A 20,746-nucleotide genomic window follows, 5' to 3' on the forward strand; every position below is an offset into this window, starting at 1 on the left:
AAAGTGTGTTTGCTTTAACGCAAGGAGTATCAGAAATAAAAGTGATGAACTTAGAGCATGGATCAGTACCTGGTGCTATGATGTTGTGGCCATAACAGAGACATGGGTTTCTCAGGGACAGGAATGGTTGCTGGATGTTCCAGGGTTTAGAGCATTTAAAAAGAATAGGGAGGGGGGAAAAAGAGGAGGGGTGTAGCATTGCTAATCAGAGAGGGTATGACAGCTACAGAAGCTTCCATTGTCGAGGAAGATCTGCCTACCGAATCAGTATGGGTGGAAATTAGGAACAGCAATGGAGCAGTCACCTCGTTAGGGGTTTACTACAGGCCGCCCAATAGCAGCAGGGAGATGGAAGAAAGCATAGGTCAGCAGATTTTGGAAAAGTGTGGACGTAGTAGCGTTGTTGTAATGGGTGACTTTAACTTTCCCAATATTGATTGGAACCTCCTTCGAGTAGATGATTTGAATGTAGCTGTTTTTGTAAGGTGTGTTCAGGAGGGTTTCCTAACTCAGTACGTTGACAGGCCGATGAGGGGAGAGGCCATTCTAGACTTGGTGCTCGGAAACGAGCCGGGACAGGTATCAGATCTTCTGGTGGGAGAGCATTTTGGTGATAGTGACTACAACTGCCTCACATTCTACATAGCTATGGAGAAGGAGAGGATTAGGCAAAATGGGAGGATATTTAATTGGTGAAGAGGAAACTATGATGCGATTAGACATGAGTTAGGAAGCATGGATTGGGAGCAATTGTTCCATGGTAAAGGCACTATAGACATGTGGAGACTGTTTAAGGAACAGTTGTTGCAAGTGATGAATAAATATGTCCCTCTGAGACAGGCAAGAAGTGGTAAGATAAAGGAACCTTGGAGGACGAGAGCGGTGGAGCTTCTCGTCAAAAGGAAAAAGGTAGCTTACATAAGGTGGAAGAAGCTAGGGTCAAGCTCAGCTCTAGAGGATAACAGGCAGGCGAGGAAGGAGCTCAAAAATGGTCTGAGGAGAGCCAGGAGGGGGCACGAGAAAGGCTTGGCAGAACGGATTAGGGAGAACACAAAGGCATTTTACACTTATGTGAGGAATAAGAGAATGGTCAAAAAAAGAGTGGGGCCAATCAGGGATAGCATAGGAAATTTGTGTGTGGAGTCTGAGGAGGTGAGGGAAGCCCTAAGTGAGTTTTTTGCTTCTGTCTTTACGAAAGAAATGAACTTTGTAGTGAATGAAACCTTTGAAGAGCAGGTGTGCATGCTGGAATGGATAGAGATGGAAGCTGATGTGCTGAAAATTTTGTCAAACATTAAGATTGACAAGTCGCCAGGCCGGGACCAGATTTGTCCTCGGCTGCTTTGGGAAACGAGAAATGCAATTACTTCGCCACTTGCGAAGATCTCTGCACCCTCGCTCTCCACTGGAGTCGTACCTGAGGACTGGAGAGAGACAAATATAATTCCTCTCTTCAAGAAAGGAAATAGGGAAATCCGCGACAATTACAGACCAGTCAGTCTCACGTCTGTCATCGGCAAGGTGTTAGAAAGGATCCTGAGGGATAGGATTTATGACCATCTGGAAGAGCATGGCTTGTTTAAATGAAGTCAACACAGCTTTGTGAGGGGCAGGTCATGCCTCACAAATCTTATTGAGTTCTTTGAGGATGTGACTAGAAAAGTTGATGTGGGTCAAGCTGTGGATGTGGTGTATATGGACTTCAGCAAGGCATTTGATAAGGTTCCCCATGGTAGGCTCATTCAGAAGGTCAAGAGGAATGGGATACAGGAGAACTTAGCTGTTTGGATACAGAATTGGCTGGCCAACAGAAGACAGTGAGTAGTAATAAAAGGAAAATGTTCTGCCTGGAAGTCTGTGGTGAGTGGTGTTCCAAAGGGCTCTGTCCTTGGGCCTCTACTGTTTGTAATTTTTATTAATGACTTGGATGAGGGGATTGAAGGATAGGTCAGCAAGTTTGCAGATGACACAAAGGTTGGAGGTGTCGTTGACAGTGTGGAGGGCTGTTGTAGGCTGCAGCAGGTCATTGACAGGATGCAGAGATGGGCTGAGAGGTGGCAGATGGAGTTCAGCCTGGATAAATGCGAGGTGATGCATTTTGGAAGGTTGAATTTGAAAGTTGAGTACAGGATTAAGGATAGGATTCTTGGCAGTGTGGAGGAACAGAGGGATCTTGGTGGGCAGGTACATAGATCCCTTAAAATGACCACCAAGTGGACAGGGTTGTTAAGAAAGCATATGGTGTTTTGGCTTTCATTAACAGGGGGATTGAGTTTAAGAGTTGTGAGATCTTGTTGCAGCTCTATAAAACTTTGGTTAGACCGCACTTGGAATTCTGCATCCAGTTTGGGTCGTCCTGTTATAGGAAAGATGTGGATGCTTTGGAGAGGGTTCAGAGGAGGTTTACCAGGATGCTGCCTGGACTGGAGGGCTTATCTTATGAAGAGAGGTTGACTGAGCTCGGACTTTTTTCATTGGAGAAAAGGAGGAGGAGAGGGGACCTAACTGAGATAATGAGAGGCATAGATAGATTCGATAGCCAGAGACTATTTCCCAGGGCAGAAATGACTAACACGAGGGGTCATCATTTTAAGCTGGTTGGAGGAAAGTATAGAGGGGATGTCAGAGGCGGGTTCTTTACACAGAGAGTTGTGAGAGCATGGAATGCGTTGCCAGCAGCAGCTGTGGAAGCAAGGTCATTGGGGACATTTAAGAGACTGCTGGACATGCATATGGTCACAGAAATTTGAGGGTGCATACATGAGGATCATTGGTCAGCACAACATTGTGGGCTGAAGGGCCTGTTCTGTGCTGTACTGTTCTATGTTCTATACCTTCCAACTCTTACAATTGTTCTGCTCTTGTTAATCTCACATCTGTTACCTATACCTCTTGCTGCCTCAGGAAGGCAGCCAACATAGTCAAAGACCCCTCCCACCCCTGTTACAATCTCTTCTAACTTCTTCCATTCTGCAGAAGATACAAAAGCTTGAACACATGTATCAGCAGACTCAAGAATAGCTTTTTCTCCACAGTTATTAGACTTCAGTCTAACTTCAAATTTAATGTTGATCTTGCTCTCTTTGCTGCTGTAATTTTGTATCCCTCACTCTGTTCTATCACCCGATGCATTTTGTATAGTATAATCTGCTTGTACTACATGCAAAAGAAAACTTTTCACTGTACACAGGTATTTAAGAAATCAAATCAAGTCAAAACCAACCCCTATCAACCTTTCATCCCAAATTCTGTTCGAACAAGAATTTACCTATCTCTGCCTTAAATACCTTTCAAGGGCTATGCATCCTCCACCTTTTTTTGGAGCAGAGACCCAAAGACATACCAACATAAGAATGAGGAGGAAGAGTCAGTCACTCAGCCTTTCTAGCCTGCTCCAACGTTCAGCAGAATTGTTGTTGATCTGATTGGAACCTCAACTTGACATTCCTGCATTCCTCCGATAATCTTTCTTCCCAAGAATCAAGAGTCTATCTATCTCTGCCTTAAAAATGTTTAAAGATTCTTTATCCTCTGCCTTTTGAAGAAGGGAATTCCAAAAATTCACAATCTTCCAAGATCTTTCTCCTTCTTATCTCTATCTTAAATGGGCAACCCCTTATTTTCAAACCATGAGCCCTAGTTCTGGACACTCCCACAAGAGGAAACAGTTTTCCCTATTCACCCAGTCAAACGCCATCAGGATCTCAGGACTTTCTGAAAGAAAATACTTTGCTATTGACTGGTTTTAAATTGATGATAAATTATCTTTAAACCCCCTATTTCTAAATTCTCCTAAAAGAGGAGACATCCTCTCACATCCCCACATCAGGATTGAATGTTTTAATCCTCCTCTTAACTCCAGCAGCTACACTGATCTTTCCAAAACAAACAAACCAAAGAAATGTAGGTGCTGGAAATTAGAAACAAAAACAGAAATTATTGGAAAAATTCAGCAGTTCTGGCAGCACGAGTGGAGAGAAAGCAGGGTTAATGTTTCAAATCCAGTGGTCTTTCTTCAGAAATAATCTGTCCAACCCTGCCTCATGCGGAAACCTACTCATCCCAGGTGTTGGTTTCGTAAACCTTCTCTGAACTTCTTCCACACACATAGGAAATTATGTTTTCGACAGAACAAAGGAGGGGGAGGTGTTGCTGGTGGAACAATGATGAGAGAGCATTGCTATGGGGATGGAGGGTTGGGTAAGGCCTTCAAACAGGCTGGGGGAGGAGCAGCCACATGATTCCACTTCCTGCCCTCGGTGCACACTTTGGGGTCAGTTCAGTGTTGGGGCAAGAAGTTAGTGGGTTAGCACCTGACTAATTTTCTGCACCTTATCAAAACACAGCCAATGAGGGTGCATTGAATTTTGTCCAATGTAAGTCATTTTATTATTTTACTCGGATATCTTATAGGTTTGTATGCAACCCTGGCACTTGCCACGAAAATGGTGTATTCTAGTCAATATGTCTTTCAAGTATCTTAGGGTCTTCAATAATGTTAAAGAGACTACAACTGGTTAGCTCAGTTGGCTGGTTTGCACCACAGAGTGATGCCAACAGTTTGGGTTCAGTTTCTGTATCAGCTGAGATGACCATGAAGAACCCATCTCCTCAATCTCTCCTCTCACCTGTGATTGGCGACTCTCACTTAAACCAGTTGTCTTTTCTCGCTCTCTCTAATGAGTTTAAAGAAATCACACAAAGCACTGCTCCTTCATTGTACTTACAAATAAACCTGTTGGACTATAACCTGGTGCCGTGCGATTTTTAACATCGGCTCCTCCGCATCATCCCTAATGAGAAAGCAGCCTAAGGGTGGCTGGGCTGTTGTGATTTTATCTTTATAAATGTAAATTATTGTTGCTATATTACCCTATGTGCATCTCTTTAAGCCAAGCCTGCAATAATCATTTATTAATTGGCATTTGCTGGTGTATCTTCTGAATGGCTTCCTCCATGCTTTCCTTGGACCACAATTTCAATCAACTGATGGACCTAGGGAAAGAGAAACAGATAACAGTCTGACTTTCTGGAAAGATTAATGCTGAGGTTATCTGCACTCATTGTTATTGTGAAATAAATCTGACAGCTTAATTATATCCACACGTATGCAGCAAGAAAATGGAAATGAAAATATTCCTTCCAGAGATATCCACTCCTCTATTAGCTTCACTATTGTCCTACTTCGTCAAGAACTTCCATGTAAGGGTTTGAAGTTATGTTATTAAACATGGCTAGAAGATGTTGGAGTATGTCTAAGTGTAAACAACTTTTAATGCTGAAACTAATCTCAATTATTATCAAAAACCTCACCAACTTTGAAAATTTACTTTTAAATGCTTTGAGTCTCATTCCATTTGATATTACTTCAAAAGAAATATGTATTAAAAATATTTTTATGTATCTATTATATTTCTATTTAATGTATCTTTCTTCCTGTTCTTTATTTCACATTATTTTATATTACATTAATATTACAACTTAATTATAACCTGGACTAGACTGCAAACTTGCATATGAAGTCTAAAATCTAATTGATACTTCTTTGTGTTTTAACGATATGAGGATGTTAGTAACAAGATCAGTATTTATTACATGCTGTCATGATGACAGATCCAAATCTCAACGTACTATAGACATTTTTTAAAGTGTGAAAACTAAAATCTGTTTTTTTTAAAGAGGACAGCTATAGACCAAAAAAAAAACTGTTGATAAAAATTCAGTGCAGTCTGGCAATGTCTTTATTACACTGGCAAAGTCTTGTGTGAGAATCACGAAATGTCACAATTGGAGGTGGGCAGGGAATCTTCAAATTGAGTGGGAGAGACATAATTGGAAGAGATAAGGAAGGGACTAACAATCTCTTAGTGGAAAGCCACCTCTTGCAAACAATATTTTTTGTATTTCTTGCCCTTCCAAGAATGTACTAAATAAAGGGATGCAAAACCAACCGTAATGCTGGCCTCTGTGCATGAGTGGAATATGATGCCCCAGCCTAGGTTGAATGCCATTCTGCCATGAATGTCACAGTCATTACATCATCTATCAATCACACCTGCATTGGAATTTAAAAGATTCTTAAAGATTAAAGGGATATAACAGGAGAAAAGGCAACAGTCTGGGCGAAAGACATGTTTTGTAACTCACACTTTCATGAGTACACAAGAACCAAGTTTAAAAGCAATTCTGGCCATTACATGTGTGTTGTAGCTTGGCTTCCTGTGCTGGTGGGCTCGGAAAGGTCCAGTCAATGATCCATTTACTAGTCACCCCTGTACTGCCAGCCGAGTACTATGTCACTCTGTGTGCGAGGAGCCAACTAGCCAGCAAGCCAGTCAAATCGAAACAAATCAAGAAGGGCTGACTTGGTCTGAGTGTTGAACCAACCACCCTAAAAGGGAAACAGTACAAAGGGTTTCCACGAACCTGCAAATGTTAAGAATCACAAAATTGTCTGTTCAGATATTAACACTCAGCCATCCACTCAGAGAGATTGACTCACACACCTTATAGAGTCATAGAGATGTACAGCACAGAAACAGACCATTGGGACCAACCTGTCCATGCCGACCAGATATCCCAACCCAATCTAGTCTCATCTGCCAGCACCTGGCCCATATCCCTCCAAACCCTTCCCATTCACATATCCATCCAGATGCCTTTTAAATGTTGCAATTGTACCAGTCTCCATCACTTCCTCTAGCAGTTCATTCCATAGACGTATCACCCTCTGCGTCAAAACGTTGCCCCTTAGGTCTCTTTTATATCTTTCCCCTCTCACCTTAAAACTATGCCCTCTAGTTCTGGACTCCCCCACCCCAAAGAAAAGACTTTGTCTATTTATCCTATCCATGCCCCTCATGATTTTATAAACCTCTATAAGGTCACCCCTCAGCCTCCGACACTTCAGGGAAAACAGCCCCAGCTTATTCAACCTCTCCCTATAGCTCAAATCCTCCAACCCTGGCAACATCCTTGTAAGTCTTTTCTGAACCCTTTCAAGTTTCACAACATCTTTCCGATAGGAAGAAGAGACCAGAGCTGCATGCAATAATCCAAAAGTGGCCTAACCAATGTCCTGTACAGCAGCAACATGACCTCCCAACTCCTGGTACTCAATACTCTGACCAATAAAGGAAAGCATACCAAATGCCTTTTTCATTATCTTATCTACCTGCGACTCCACTTTCAAGGAGCTATGGACCTGCACTCCGAGGTCTCTTCATTCAGCAACACTCCCTCGGACCTTAACATTAAGTGTATAAATCCTGCTAAGATTTGCTTTCCCAAAATGCGGCACCTCAGATTTATCTGAATTAAACTCCATCAGCCACTTCTCAGCCCATTGGCCCATCTGGTCAAGATCTTGTTGTAATCTGAGGTAACCTTCTTCACTGTCCACTACACCTTCAATTTTGGTGTCATCTACAAACTTACTAACTTTACCTCTTATGCTCACATCCAAATCATTTATACAAATGACGAAAAGTAGGGGACCCAGCACCGATCCTTGTGGCACTCCATTGGTCACAGGCCTCCAGTCTGAAAAACAACCCTCCACCACTACACTCTGTCTTCTACCTTTGAGCCAGTTCTGTATCCAAATGGCTAGTTCTCCCTGTATTCTATTTGATCTAACCTTGCTAATCAGTCTCCCATGGGGAACCTTCTTCAACCATTTTAGTTTGGGCTCATTTCTTATTTCTAATCTGTGTATGTGTGTGTTGTATTGTTAATTAACTTTTTGTTTCATAACCAATAATTTCACTCTTTTATATTAATGAAAGAAAGCCTGGTTAAACTGGATAACTTTTGAAACATAATTTCACGTGATCTAAGAGAAAGACACCAACAAGGGAGCGATCCTTTGAAATTAATGTTGTTGCGACCAACTAAAGGGGCAAGATCTTCCTGTCGCATCTTAACCAAACAAGCCTCATTAACTAGATTCTTTTTGGGTTGGAAGCTTCTAAATTAGAATTCTTTAAAGATGTATTTTCAAATTCTTTTTAAAGAGTCTTTCATCTTAAGAGTAGCTTTTGAAGAAAGAACTGCACTATTCAGACCAATCAGAATCCCTTTAAATTGGCAGTCCCACTTTTATGACATATTTTAGAAGAATTGCAGAGCTTATTCCCCTTTTAAAGTGCAAGTTTCAGTGTATGGGTCCCTTTTGAAGAGGGTCTCCATCCAGTATACGACTGTTCAGGACATCCTGCACAGCCATTTCTCATCACCAAGATCTTTTACAAATAAAAACATGTTGCATGTTTAATAATCCCTTTATAATTTAATTATTAATTTAATTATTAATTATGGCCCAGTTGTTTTCAATGTGAGGACACATGTGCAGTATTTATAACTAAAGTAGTCTTACATGGTACCTTCCTCGCTGCTGTGTGGCCCTGCATCCATACAGCTTAGCAGGAACCCTGCGCATGTCAGGACATATTTGTGTGGAGTCAAACTGTGCAACAAATAGCTTTGCAGTGAGTCACAAAGAACACCAAGTGAAATATTAATCCCCTAATCCAAAATATCTACTTAGCAGGAATTAATTGAGAAAGGTTGATGCCTTTACTGGGCCAGGATTCTAAATGTTGCACTTTTCAATTCAGTGAGAGAGATTTATGGCAAAGTGCTGCGATGACAAGTTTGATTAGCTGACCTTTTGGTTTAATGGTAACTCACAAAAAAAAAGTAGCATTTTAATGGTACAATAACTTTGTATTCTAAACAAAGGAAAACATGTAACATGAGAATTAGAGTTTGTACCGAGCAACTTAAGACATTTCACAATGACACAGTTGTCTGGGTCACTACACAAGGGTTGTAATGAGATAAATAACTTGAGCAATGTTGCCACCACATTTTTCCCCTGCAAAGTATTCCAAAACATATGAAGTTAAAAATCTCACAACACCAGATTATAGTCCAACAGGTTTATTTGGAAGCACAAGCTTTCGGAGCGCTGCTTCTTCATCAGGTGATTGTGGAATATAAGATCGCAAGACACAGAATTTATAGCAAAAGTTTACAGTGTGATATTTTACTACAAATTCTGTGTTTTATGATTTTATACTCCACAACCACCTGATGAAGGAGCAGCGCTCCGAAAGCTAGTGATTCCAAATAAGACTATAACCTAGTGTTGTGTGATTTTTAACTTTGTACACCCAAGTTCAACACTGGCATCTCCAAAGCAAAATGTATATTTATTTTAATGTATTCACAGGATTGGAACATGGGAATAGGAGCGGGAGCAGGCAATTCAGCACTTTGAGCATGCTCCACGATTTAACATGATCATGGCTAATCTTAACCTGGTCTCAACTCCACTTTCTTGCCTGTTCCTCAAAGTCCTTTATCCTATTTTCCATCAGTAACATATATTCTTTTCTTGAATTTGCTGATTGATTTTGCCTCCATTGGATCAGCGAGTTCCATAGATTCACAACCCTCTGAGAGAAGTACTTTCTCCTGATCTCAGCTTTGAACCCACCTCCTATCATTCCACATCTATGCCCTCTTGTTTGAGACTGCCCCGAAAGGGAGGAACATCTGATTCACGTCCATCTTATCATTGCCTTGAGCATTTTATATACCTCAATCAGATTTCCCCTCATCCTTCTGAATTCCAGTGAGTACAAGCCCAAGCTATTCACTTGGTCCTCAAACAACAACCCTTTCCTTCCTGGAATCAATTTTGTGAACCTCCTCTGAACTGCCTCCAATGCCACTACATGCTTCCTAATGTGCATGCTTGCCTTCATTAGTCATAACATTGAGTATAGCAGATTGGATGTCATGACCATACAGGACATTGGTGAGATCACTTTTGGAATATTGCATACAATACCCTTCTATAATGTTACAACATAGGATAAACTCTGCCCTGCTAATTTAAACCAGCAACACAGAAAAGATTTACCCCATGCAATAATCTGTGAAAATTTGAGAGGCAAAGAACTTCCCAAAAGTCAGTTTAAAGTAAAAATTAACAACTTTAATTTGTTTTAAAGTCTAACAGGGAATAATTAACTAACAACCATTTACAACTCATTTACCTAAACATAACTTTTATCCTCCTCTGTAGTCCGATAAAACCCCCAATTAAGATTTACAGAAAAATTCAAATTTCAAAACCAGCCAGCAGTTGAATCTTCTTTTTGTATCTTCCTCTGTAGATATGCTCTCCTGGTCGGTGGCGACGTATTTTTCCTGTGCAAACTCCCTCTCCAAACAGATACCTCTCAGAGAGTTTTTACGAGCAGCCTACATCTGAAGGTCTTTTAGCAGTTCTCCTCCAATTGTTCAATTTTTTTCAGTGCAATACCCCAAAGCATCAGATCATTTCATTGGTTTTAATATTATCAAAATACTAAATTCAAACTTGATTGGAGTTTGGTATCTTGGGGCATAACTTAAACTGATTGGCCAAATTTGATTTTTTTTTGTATCATAACAACCCAGGTACTGCTAGCTGCTGGATCAAATGTTACATTGTAAATTCTCCAGCACTCTGTGTGCCTGCTCAGTCCTTCAACTCTCTTAAAGGTATAGTAGCCTTACACCTGCATAAAAATAGGAAGGATGTTGCTAAACTTGACAGGGTTCAGAAAGTATTGACATAGATGTTTCCAGAGTTGGAAGGTTTGAGCTAATGGAAGATATTGAGTGGACTCGGGCTTTTTCTCCCTGGAGTATCAAAGGCTGAGAGGTGACCTACTAGAGGTTAATGAAATGGTGAGGAGTATGGATGCAATGAATATCCAAGGTTTTTTTCTCTAGGCTGGGGGAGTCATAACTTAAAGGAGAGGGGCAGGATTTAAAAGGGACCAGAAAGTAACTTTTTCATGCAGAGAATGATGTGTGTATGGAACGAGCTGCCAGAGGAAGTAATAGAGGCTGGTATAATTACAACATTTAAAAGGCTTCTGAATGGATATATGAATACGGACCATAGAGGATATGGGGAAAATGCTGGCAAATGGGATGAGGTCAGATTAGGATGTCTGGTCAGCGTGGATGAGGTCTGTTTCCTTGCTGTGTGTTTCTATGACTATATAGAGTCATAGTCATAGAGGTGTACAGCATGGAAACAGACCCTTCGGTATATAACTGATTGGTTATTCCACATGTGGTCCACCAATGCTTTATATAACTGTAACAATACTTCTTTACTTTTATAGTCCAGTCCTTTTATAATAAATACTAGGATTCCATTTGCCTTTCTTATTATATGCTGCACCTACCAACTCACTTTCTACAATTTATGCACAAAAACGCCCAGATCCCTCTGCACTGATGTACATTGAATCTGCTTCTCATTCAAATAATAATTTGCCCTTTTGATTTTCTGGTCCAAATGGACAACCTCACACTTATCCACAATAAACTCCAACTGCCCTGATTCTGACCCATTCTCCTAGCCTATCCATATCCATCTGAAAACTCTTTATCTCCTCATCACTGCCTGCTTTCCCACTTATTTTACATAAACTTTGCTATGTTACATTCTATCCTTGCTTGCAGATCATTTATATAGATTATAAATAGTTGAAGTCTGAGAACTGAACCCTGTGGCACCCCACTAGTTACAGTTCACCATGAGGAGAAGGACCCATTTACCCCAACAGTCTACTTTCTATCTGTCAGCCAATCCTCTATGGCCTTGCACCTACCTATCTCTTAATCTCCTCCAGACCAAGAATCCTGAGATATTTGCATGCCTATAATTGTTGCCTCTTGGGCATTCCCAAATTGAATCAATCCACTTGTGGACAGGTAGGAAATTTTGGAATGTTGTTCCAACAACTTTCTATCTCTCTGAATAAAACTCTGATCTTATATCTCTTAATGTGATTCAATATCATGTCTTGTTTTGTAATGATGCTTTCATGACGCACCTTGGAATTTTTGTATTACATTAAAGGTGCTACATAAACATTAGTTACTGTTATGCATTCACAATGCTTCACATTTTGCAAACTGGAGCAGTCAACACTGCACTTAAACCATAAGACTATGGGTTATAGTTCAAATACTACAGATGCATGCAATTTCACTTGCCTCAGCGCCATAATCTCATTCCCTCCTGTAGCTCATCGAAGATCAACAAGCTTCTTTAAGATTAATTCTCTTTTTCCTTTCCTACTCTCTCCACCCCTTAGCTAAAAGAACAGGAAACCCTGCCAATCTCCTGCAACTGTTCAGATTTAAGCAGACCCTCCTTTGTTGGCCATTTGCCACATTGTTGTCCAAAATGTCCAAAGCGATTGTGATGTTTCATGGCAACGAATCAAGATGAAAACTCTTCCCACTGCTCTCTGTTGCAACTCACAGGAGCAATCAGGGCTGAGTGACTGAGTGGCAAGGGAGTAATTTCAAAAATACCACTAGACAATCTGTTTATCTTAAAACGGCTATTTGTGTATCTTATAAACTGCCAGCCAACTCTCCTCTACCTGATAACTGCCACTTGACCACTCTAGCACTGTTTCCTCTCACTCTGGGTGTGTTTTTGGCTGATCTTGGTCACAGTCTCATTGGTGTAGGGCTGTTGTCTCAAGTTCTTAAGCTTATCAGGAGAATGCAGCAAACCATGAATAGAATGGGCACTGGTGGGAACTGTTAGGGTTATATTTACAAATCTAACACCATTAAGAAAATTATTCTTTTATCAGAGATTATACTTTGATGCAATCTACTGTGTTTAAAGAACTGAGTACAATGGGTGTAGATAAGAAGCATTTTGTTTTTTCAAAAATAAACAGAACTTAAGCCAGAACAAAAGTAACCCTTTAGAGGTTTGGAAAATAAAAGTTTAATTTGAGAGGCTGTGACAATTTTGTTTGTTTGCCCCTCTGCTGCAATATGTAGACTTGCCCCTTGTTCCCTAGATGTGATGGGGGGATTGAAAAAGTATCAGAGTCATTTGTTAATTCTTTAGCCAAAAAACTCTGCCAGGAATTGAAGATGCTGATGAAATCAGCTCCCCCTATCTCTGCCATCATCAGTGTTTCCATCCTCCCAGCAGTTGTCTCAGGCTGAACAAGACTATTGTTTGTCTTGTTTGTTATTTCATAAAATCCCTACAATGTGGAAGCAGGCCACTTGGCCCATCAAGTCCAGACTGAGCCTCTGAACAGTATCCCACCCAGACCACCCTGTCCCCCCAACCCTGTATTTCCCATGGCTAATCCAACTAGCCTGCACACCCCTGGACACTACAGGGCAATTCCGTGCAGCCAGTCCACCTAAGCTACATATCTTTGGACTGTTGGATGAAACCAGAGCACCCGCAGGAAACTCACATAGACACGGGGAGAATGTGCAAACTCCACACAGACAGTCGCCTGAGGCTAGAATTGAACCTGGGTGCTGTGAGGCAGCAGTGCTAACTACTACCCACTTGGCTATGATCTGAGCTCTGGCTCCATATGCTCTTGATCAAAAACACTATTTATTCCAACCTCTGTAACAAAAGCCATCACTGCCCTTTCCTCAACCTGAAAATCATTTTCATTGCCCTTTATCCCCTGTCCCACCAATTGTCGCCTACATGAAAGAAAGAGAATCTTCGTACTTAGATAACGCCATTCACAATATTCCAATGAATAATCAACCCAATCAATAATGATTGTTCTGAGGTGGGAAATGCACTTCAATAAATTGGTACAAAGCAAACTGTCACAAACAGTAACATTCTAATAACTTGATAATTTGCTCTTAATTACATCAAAACAGAAAGTACTGAAGAAGTTCAGCGGGTCTGACAACATCCGGGGAGAGAGAAACAGAGATAACACTTTAAATTCAATATGACTCTTCTTCAAAGGGACTGTCCATGCTGTGACAGAGGAGGAGGAGGAACAAGTGAACCAGATGGTGAGGATGATCAGATCAAAAGACAGAGGGAGTGCAACTGTAGTAGATGTGAACAGAAATTAACCTTCACACCACAAAAAAAGTCAGGTAATGATCATCTCCAAATATGAGGATCTAACCATCATCCCTTGACATTCAATGGTATATTAGTTGTCATCTTGCAAACGTTTGTAGATTCTAATACAATCCTGACAGGTTTAATGGCAACAAACGTAACCTTACTGTTTGAAAAAGGAGGGAATGAGAATAGGAATTACAGACCAGTTAGCCTATCATCAGTAAGGCTGGACTTTTTTTATAAAGGGTGAGATAATAAAACCACGAAAACACCAAATGGGATTACATGAAGTCAACAAGGGTTTATGAAAGGGAAATGATGATTGATAAGCCTACTGTTTCTTTTGAGGACATAATGAATAGAATAGATGAAGGAGACCAAGTGGATGTTGTGAAGTTGAATATTCCAAAAGCTTTTGATAAATCCTACATAAAAGGTTAGGATTAAAAATGAAAGGTAATAGAGAATTGATTATCAGATAGGAAACAGAATAGGAATAAGTGGGTCATTTTTGGAGTGGAAGGTGGTGAGAAATGGGGTTCCACAAGAACCAATGTTTGACTTTGAAATAACTGCACAGAGGCTGGTATCCCATCACCATTCCACCCTTCATTTTCTTGTACACAGTGCACTAGCTGTGGCCAGCCAGCTCAGAGCCGGTCCCTGAACTGAGGAGATTCGAAACCCGCTGTTAATTTTTTTCTTTTTTTTAAAAACTTATATTTTCCCTAGCACCCATGTTGTGTGTGTGCAGATGTGAGACACAGTGAAAGACAACAGCTTATACAAATCTTTATTCAACTTCTGCCACCAGGAAGAAAGAAAACACCCGAGTGGCCAGTGACAAGTAGTGCCCTTCTCAGGGGCAATGCTGCGTGATCAAAAAAGTAAAGGGGAGGGCAAGGATTAAATCAAAATAGAGTTGGAGGAGGAAATAATGCACTCCACTCCCTGTCCACCTTTCCCTGAAAATCTCAAGAGTGTTTGTGGACACTTCTCAAGGGACACCCGGGCTCTTACATAACCACAGAAGAGGGGCAGGCAATCAGCCCAAATGGCCCCTTCCACAGCCCACTGCCTGGACCTGTTTATGGCCAGTTTGGCCAGGCCCAGGAGCAGACCCATGAGGAGGCCCTCTGAACTACCCTCCCCCCTCCATACCGGGTGCTCGAAGGTCAGGGACTGAAGTGCAACCAGAAACAGAGAAGAAGGTCTTTAAGAAAATCAAAAAGGGAGTGCAAACACCCACACCCAATATACACAAGCTCTACAGACTCCACAGCACCACAAGAACAAGCAGTTGGGCTGTGAGTCCGTGAACCACCGCAATCTGCGGTTGTAGAGAACCGCTGCGTGCAGCACCCTCCACCCCAGATCCCCGAGAGAGAAAGGGGGAGGACTCCCGCGTAGAGAGCCCTCCACTGGGGATCTCCACCACCCAGTGGACCTCTTTGTTATTTTTATTTTCTTTTTTTTTAAAGGAAGGCCAACCGGAACGCATTGGGATTGCAGAACTTTCAGGCAAATTTCCAGACTGAGACATCCTGATGGGCATTGCTTCTGCAGGTTCTAGAAATAGCACTGTAAGATTGGTGAGGGAGCCAAGGGAAAGACCTGCCCCTTTTTTTTCACTTGATCTCTGGGACCATTTTCATATCCTGAGTTTTTGAAGGGCAAATTGTTAGTTGGAGGAATTTTCTTTATAGAAAAGATAAATAGGAACAAATTATTAGTAAATATGGTTTGACATATAGCTGCATTGTCATATTTAATAAATCTCCTCAGTTAAATGAAGGAAAGGTTGTTGGTCCATTTAATTGATTGAACACAAAGAAGAAGAAGAAAAGACAATGGGAGTAAGCTTTAGACTGATAAAGTAAGGACTGGCCAAACAGAGATTATCCATTTTCTAAATCAGCAGGCTGTGTAGTGGAGAAAGGCATTTGGAAAACAATTGAAAACAGAGACCCACACTAGCTATCACATAATTGCTGGGATTAGGTTACATCTGAAAACTAATTTGTTTCAGGGCACCTTTTCAATTAAAAGGGAGGCAGATACAGCAAACAAAATCAATCAGCAGGAAAGGAATTTATTTGCTCTGTATTATCAGCACAAATGCTGAATCCAAATTAAATTTACCAGCATCTTGAAGATATGAGGTTTATTAGTTAGTGATGATACTAGTAATATCACAGCACATCCATTTAGGAATGAGATCAACACACACACTTTAAAAGTGACCGTTTGACAGCTCTGTGCCTTAGTAATCCAAATTGAGCCTGATATTTTATCTCACCCCATTAACTTTTACTTTATTGTTTCAAATATTTATCCATATTTCCTCTAAAATGAACAGTATTCCTTTCCTCAACTGAAATAACTCCTTAGAGGCTGATATCCGATCATCAAATCACCCTTTATTTACACGTGGAGAGTCCTTGATATGATCCAGCTCTCTCAGACGCAGCTCTCTGAGTGAGCAGAACCTCGAACACTCTTATTCTTTTTTTTGTTTTTTGGCAGGTGTGGGACACAGTGAAAGACATAGGTGTATAAATCTTTATTCAATTTCTACAACTAGGAAGAAAAGAAACACCCTGTTTCCTCACACAGTCCAAAGATGTGCAAGTCAGGTGAATTAGCCATGCTAAATTGCCCATAGTGTTCATCAGAGGGAAATGGATCTGGGTGGGTTACTCTTCGGAGGGTCGGTGTGGACTGGTTGGACCGAAGGGCCTGTTTCCACAACTGAAGGAAATCTAATCTAAAAAAACCACATGGCCAGTGACAAGCAGTGGCCTTCACATCAAAGGGCAATGTTGCATGATCAAACCGTGAAGGGGAGGGCAAGGATTAAATCAAAATGGAGTTGGAGGGGGACATAATGCACTCCAGCCCCTGTGGCACCCACCTCTCCCTGAACAAGTCCAGGGTGTTGGTGGACACTGTGTGCTCCTTCGCCAGAGACACCTGAGCTCTGACGTAACCGCGGAAGAGGGACAGGCAATAGGACTGAAGTGCAACCAAAAACAGAGAAGGAAGCTTTTAAGAAAATCAAAAAGGGAGTACAAATGCCCACACCCAATATATACATGGTCCATGGACTTCACAGCACCACAGAAGAAACAGTTGGGCTGGGAGTCCGTAAACCATCGCAATCTGTGGTTGCAGGGGACCACTGCGTGCAGCACCCTCCACCCCAGATCCCCGAGAGAAAGGGGAGGACTCCCACATAGAAAGCCCTCCACTGTGGATCCCCATCACCCAGTGGACCCGTTGTTTTTTTTTTCTTTTATGTCTACCACTCCTGTTTTATTTTCTTTTTACACCCGCACTACCACCAAACTCTGGGACACCTGCACCCCAACGCCCTGTGGCTGAACACTTCAACTCCCCCTCCCACTCCGTTAAGGACATGCAGTTCTGAGCCTCCTCCACTGCCAAACCGTTACCACCCGACACCTGGAGGAGGAACGCCTCATATTTCGCCTTAGGACCCTGCAACCATGCGGGATAAATGTGGATTCCAACAACTTCATCATTTTCCCTGCCCCCACATTATCCCAGTCCCAAGCCTCCAATGCGGCACCACTCTCCGGGCCTGTTCATCACTGTCCCCTCTGACCTATCACCTTCTCCCTCACCTTCATCCACCTATCGTTTTCCCAGCTACCTTCCCCTCAACCCCAACCCCCTCCCATTTATCTCTCAGCCCTGGCCCACAAGTCTCATTCCTGATGAAGAGCTTATGCCTGAATCGTCGATTCTCCTGTCCCTTCCAGATGCTGCCTAACCTGCTGTGCTTTTCTAGCACCACACTCTCGACTCTGATCGCATCTCAGCCTCAACTCTACTTTCCTGCCCGCTCTCCATAACCTTTAATCCCGTTACTAAGTAAACTCAGTTCATATTTTGAGAGAGGCAGGATGGGCAACCAGGAGGCTGAAATTTAACTATCAAATTGAGGTTGTGTGACTCATATTTAACCACGATTTTAAATTTACCTCAGGTCAGACAAAGCACAGTATTTAATGTTGGTCATGGGAGTAGTTCAAAACGTGTGGTGCTGGAAATGCACAGCTGGCCAATGAAGAAGTTTCTTGATGAAGAGCTTATGCTCAAAACATCGACTCGCCTGTTCCTCAGAAGCTGCCTGACCTGCTGTGCTTTTCCAGCACCACATCTGATCTCCAGCATCTGCAGTTCTCACTTTCTCTATGGGAGCAGTTCCACTGGTTAGAGGAACTCTGGAACTCCATCTTTTCTTTTCAGGAGGCTTGGTGTCATCCCAGCAGAATCAGGTACTTACCTGGTCAGCACATCTGGTTTCCTGTTGAATTAAGCCCCGTGCATGGTGGAAATTTCATCCCGAGAACTGCCAGCCAATCAGAAGCTGGCAGATCTCTAGCACCAGTAGCACCACAGTGAGGCCACTGCCAGTATTGCATATGGGCCTTCACCAGGTACAACACTGGATCCCTGGAAAAAAAAGTGTGGAAAGGATGGGGGTAGCAGGGGAATGCAGAGGTGGGGCACCAGAGTTCAGGGTGGAGTTTAGTTGAAGGCAAGAGCAAAGAGATGACTTTCTGCCAGATCACCTCACCTGGTGCTGGGATTCTTGACTGGGAAAAGAGAACAAGCATTCAGGCAGAACTCCTGTAAAATGAACTTCAATGGAGTCCACATTGTGAGAAGATGACTGAAAAGTCCTGTTGTCTCAACTCACAAATACTGAACATTACAGGGCAGTTCAAAGAAAACCCTTTGAAACCACTCTTAACACCCTCCCCACCCACCCCATCCCCCAACCTTAATGTGCTGTAGAATTGACATCCATGACTAGGAGGAGTTCGCTGTTACAATAACTGATCCATAAAGCTGCATCACATTTTCATTCTTGACACCTTAAATGATGAGGCAGAGCAGCAGCAGAGAATGAAAGGAAAGGAAGCAAATCCAGATCCTACTGTTATGTTGGATATTCGATCCCATTTGACCAAAAATGTGTCAGTTAAGGCTGCCTGTTAAGTCACATGACCCATTGCACAAATTCATGTGCGGGAGAGAAGATGACGACAAAATTCCACCTGAGTTTTCTAAGCTCCAGGAAACCTAGTGGCCAATGGAACCTTCCTTTCATTAAATCTTAGATTCACTCTGACCCAAACCTTTGGTCTTGCATTGGGCCTTTCTTCTCTCCAGCTCCTTGCGTCCCTTGCCCTGGTTTTGGACTTCAACCTTAGTCCCGCATCACTGATATTGTTAATATTCTGTTGGTTTACCCAATGTGATGGCATGTCCCGTGTCTTTAGGATGTTTATACTTTACTCAGTGGATAGTTTCTGTTGATGTCCTTTGGTAAAATTATCCATCTCATTTCAGGCTTTGACTACGATTCTTTTTAGTTTCTACTTCGAGCACAATTTGAACAGGTTTCTCCAAAGATAAACCTTCAAACAACAATTTAGTTTCTCATGAATTCTGATTTCACAGCTCCACAGTCAGTTTTCTATTAATTTTTAATGATTCACCTGGATACTGAACTCTTCTATTAAAAATTCCTCTTACAAAAATTGGTTGTTCTCTGATTTAAATAATTGTTAAAACCTTGAAGAACTTCCAGAAGGGTACCTGCACCTTCTTTTATATATTGATGATTTTATAATATTATTTGCTACAAGTCCCATTGGCTAAAATAGAGGGTTTAATTGTTCAACTTGAGATTTGGTATTTAGTTTTGAAAAGCTTCAGTATCCCTGAAAGTTGCCACCCAGGTTGACAGTGCTGTTAAGAAGGCATATGGTGTGTTAGGTTTCAATCGCTAAGGGATTAAGTTCTGGAGCCGCAATATCATGCTGCAACTATACAAAACGCTACTGCGGCCACACTTGGAATATTGTGTACAGTTCTGGTCGCCATATTTTGGGAAGGATGTGGAAGCATTGGAAAAGGTGCAGGGGAGATTTACCTGGATGTTGCCTGGTCTGCAGGAAAGGTCTTATGAGATAAGGCTGAGAGACTTGCGTCTGTTCTCATTGGAAAGAAGGCGGCTAAGAGGGGATTCGATAGAGACATACAAGATGATAGGGTAGACAGTGAAAGTCTTTTTTCCTAGAATGATGATGTCACCTTGTACGAGGGGACATAACTACAAATTGAGGGGTGATAGATTTAAGACAGATGTCAGAGGCAGGTTCTTTACTCAGAGAGTGGTAAGGGCGTGGAATGCCTGACCTGCCAGTGTAGGTAACTCAGTCACATTAGGGAGATTTTAAAAATCCTTAGATAAGACCATGAATAATGATGGGATAGTGTAGGGGGACGAGCTGAGAATAGTTCATAGGTTGGCGCAACATCGAGGGCCGAAGGGCCTGTTTTGTGCTGTATTGTTCTATGCTGTATGTTCTATGTATTTTGAGGACTGTTTTCTCCTAGGTACCGAAAGAACAAAGAACAATACAGCACAGAAACAGACCCTTCAGCCCTCCAAGCCTGCTCTGACATATTTTGTCCTTCCATACTAAAATTGTCTTCACTTACAGGATCTGTATCCCTCTATTCCTTTCCTATTTATGTATTCATCCAGGTGCTTCCTGAATGTTGCAATTGTATCTGCTTCCACCATCTCCTCTGGCATCATGTTCCAAGCACTCACCACCCTTTGTCTGAAAAACCTGCCTCGCACATCTCTTTTAAACTTCCTCCCCTTACACCTTCAACCTGTGTCCCCTCATAATTGACCCCTCCATCCTGGGAAAAAAAACCTCATACTTCCCACTCTATCCATGCCATTTG

The 20,746-nt window shown here is 41.9% G+C and overlaps 1 long non-coding RNA gene across 1 annotated transcript in view; it reads right to left on the minus strand.

Moving 5' to 3' along the window:
• The window catches only part of LOC140475922 (uncharacterized), a 73,814-nt gene that overhangs the window by 1,885 nt on the left and 51,183 nt on the right, over positions 1-20,746 (minus strand). Inside the window, exon 2 of the long non-coding RNA XR_011960354.1 lies at positions 4,873-4,995. This is a non-coding gene — a long non-coding RNA (uncharacterized lncRNA). The remainder of the gene's footprint in view (positions 1-4,872; positions 4,996-20,746) is intronic.

The sequence above is a fragment of the Chiloscyllium punctatum genome, chromosome 4 (assembly GCF_047496795.1).
Source record: "Chiloscyllium punctatum isolate Juve2018m chromosome 4, sChiPun1.3, whole genome shotgun sequence".
Taxonomy (NCBI): Eukaryota; Metazoa; Chordata; class Chondrichthyes; order Orectolobiformes; family Hemiscylliidae; genus Chiloscyllium; species Chiloscyllium punctatum.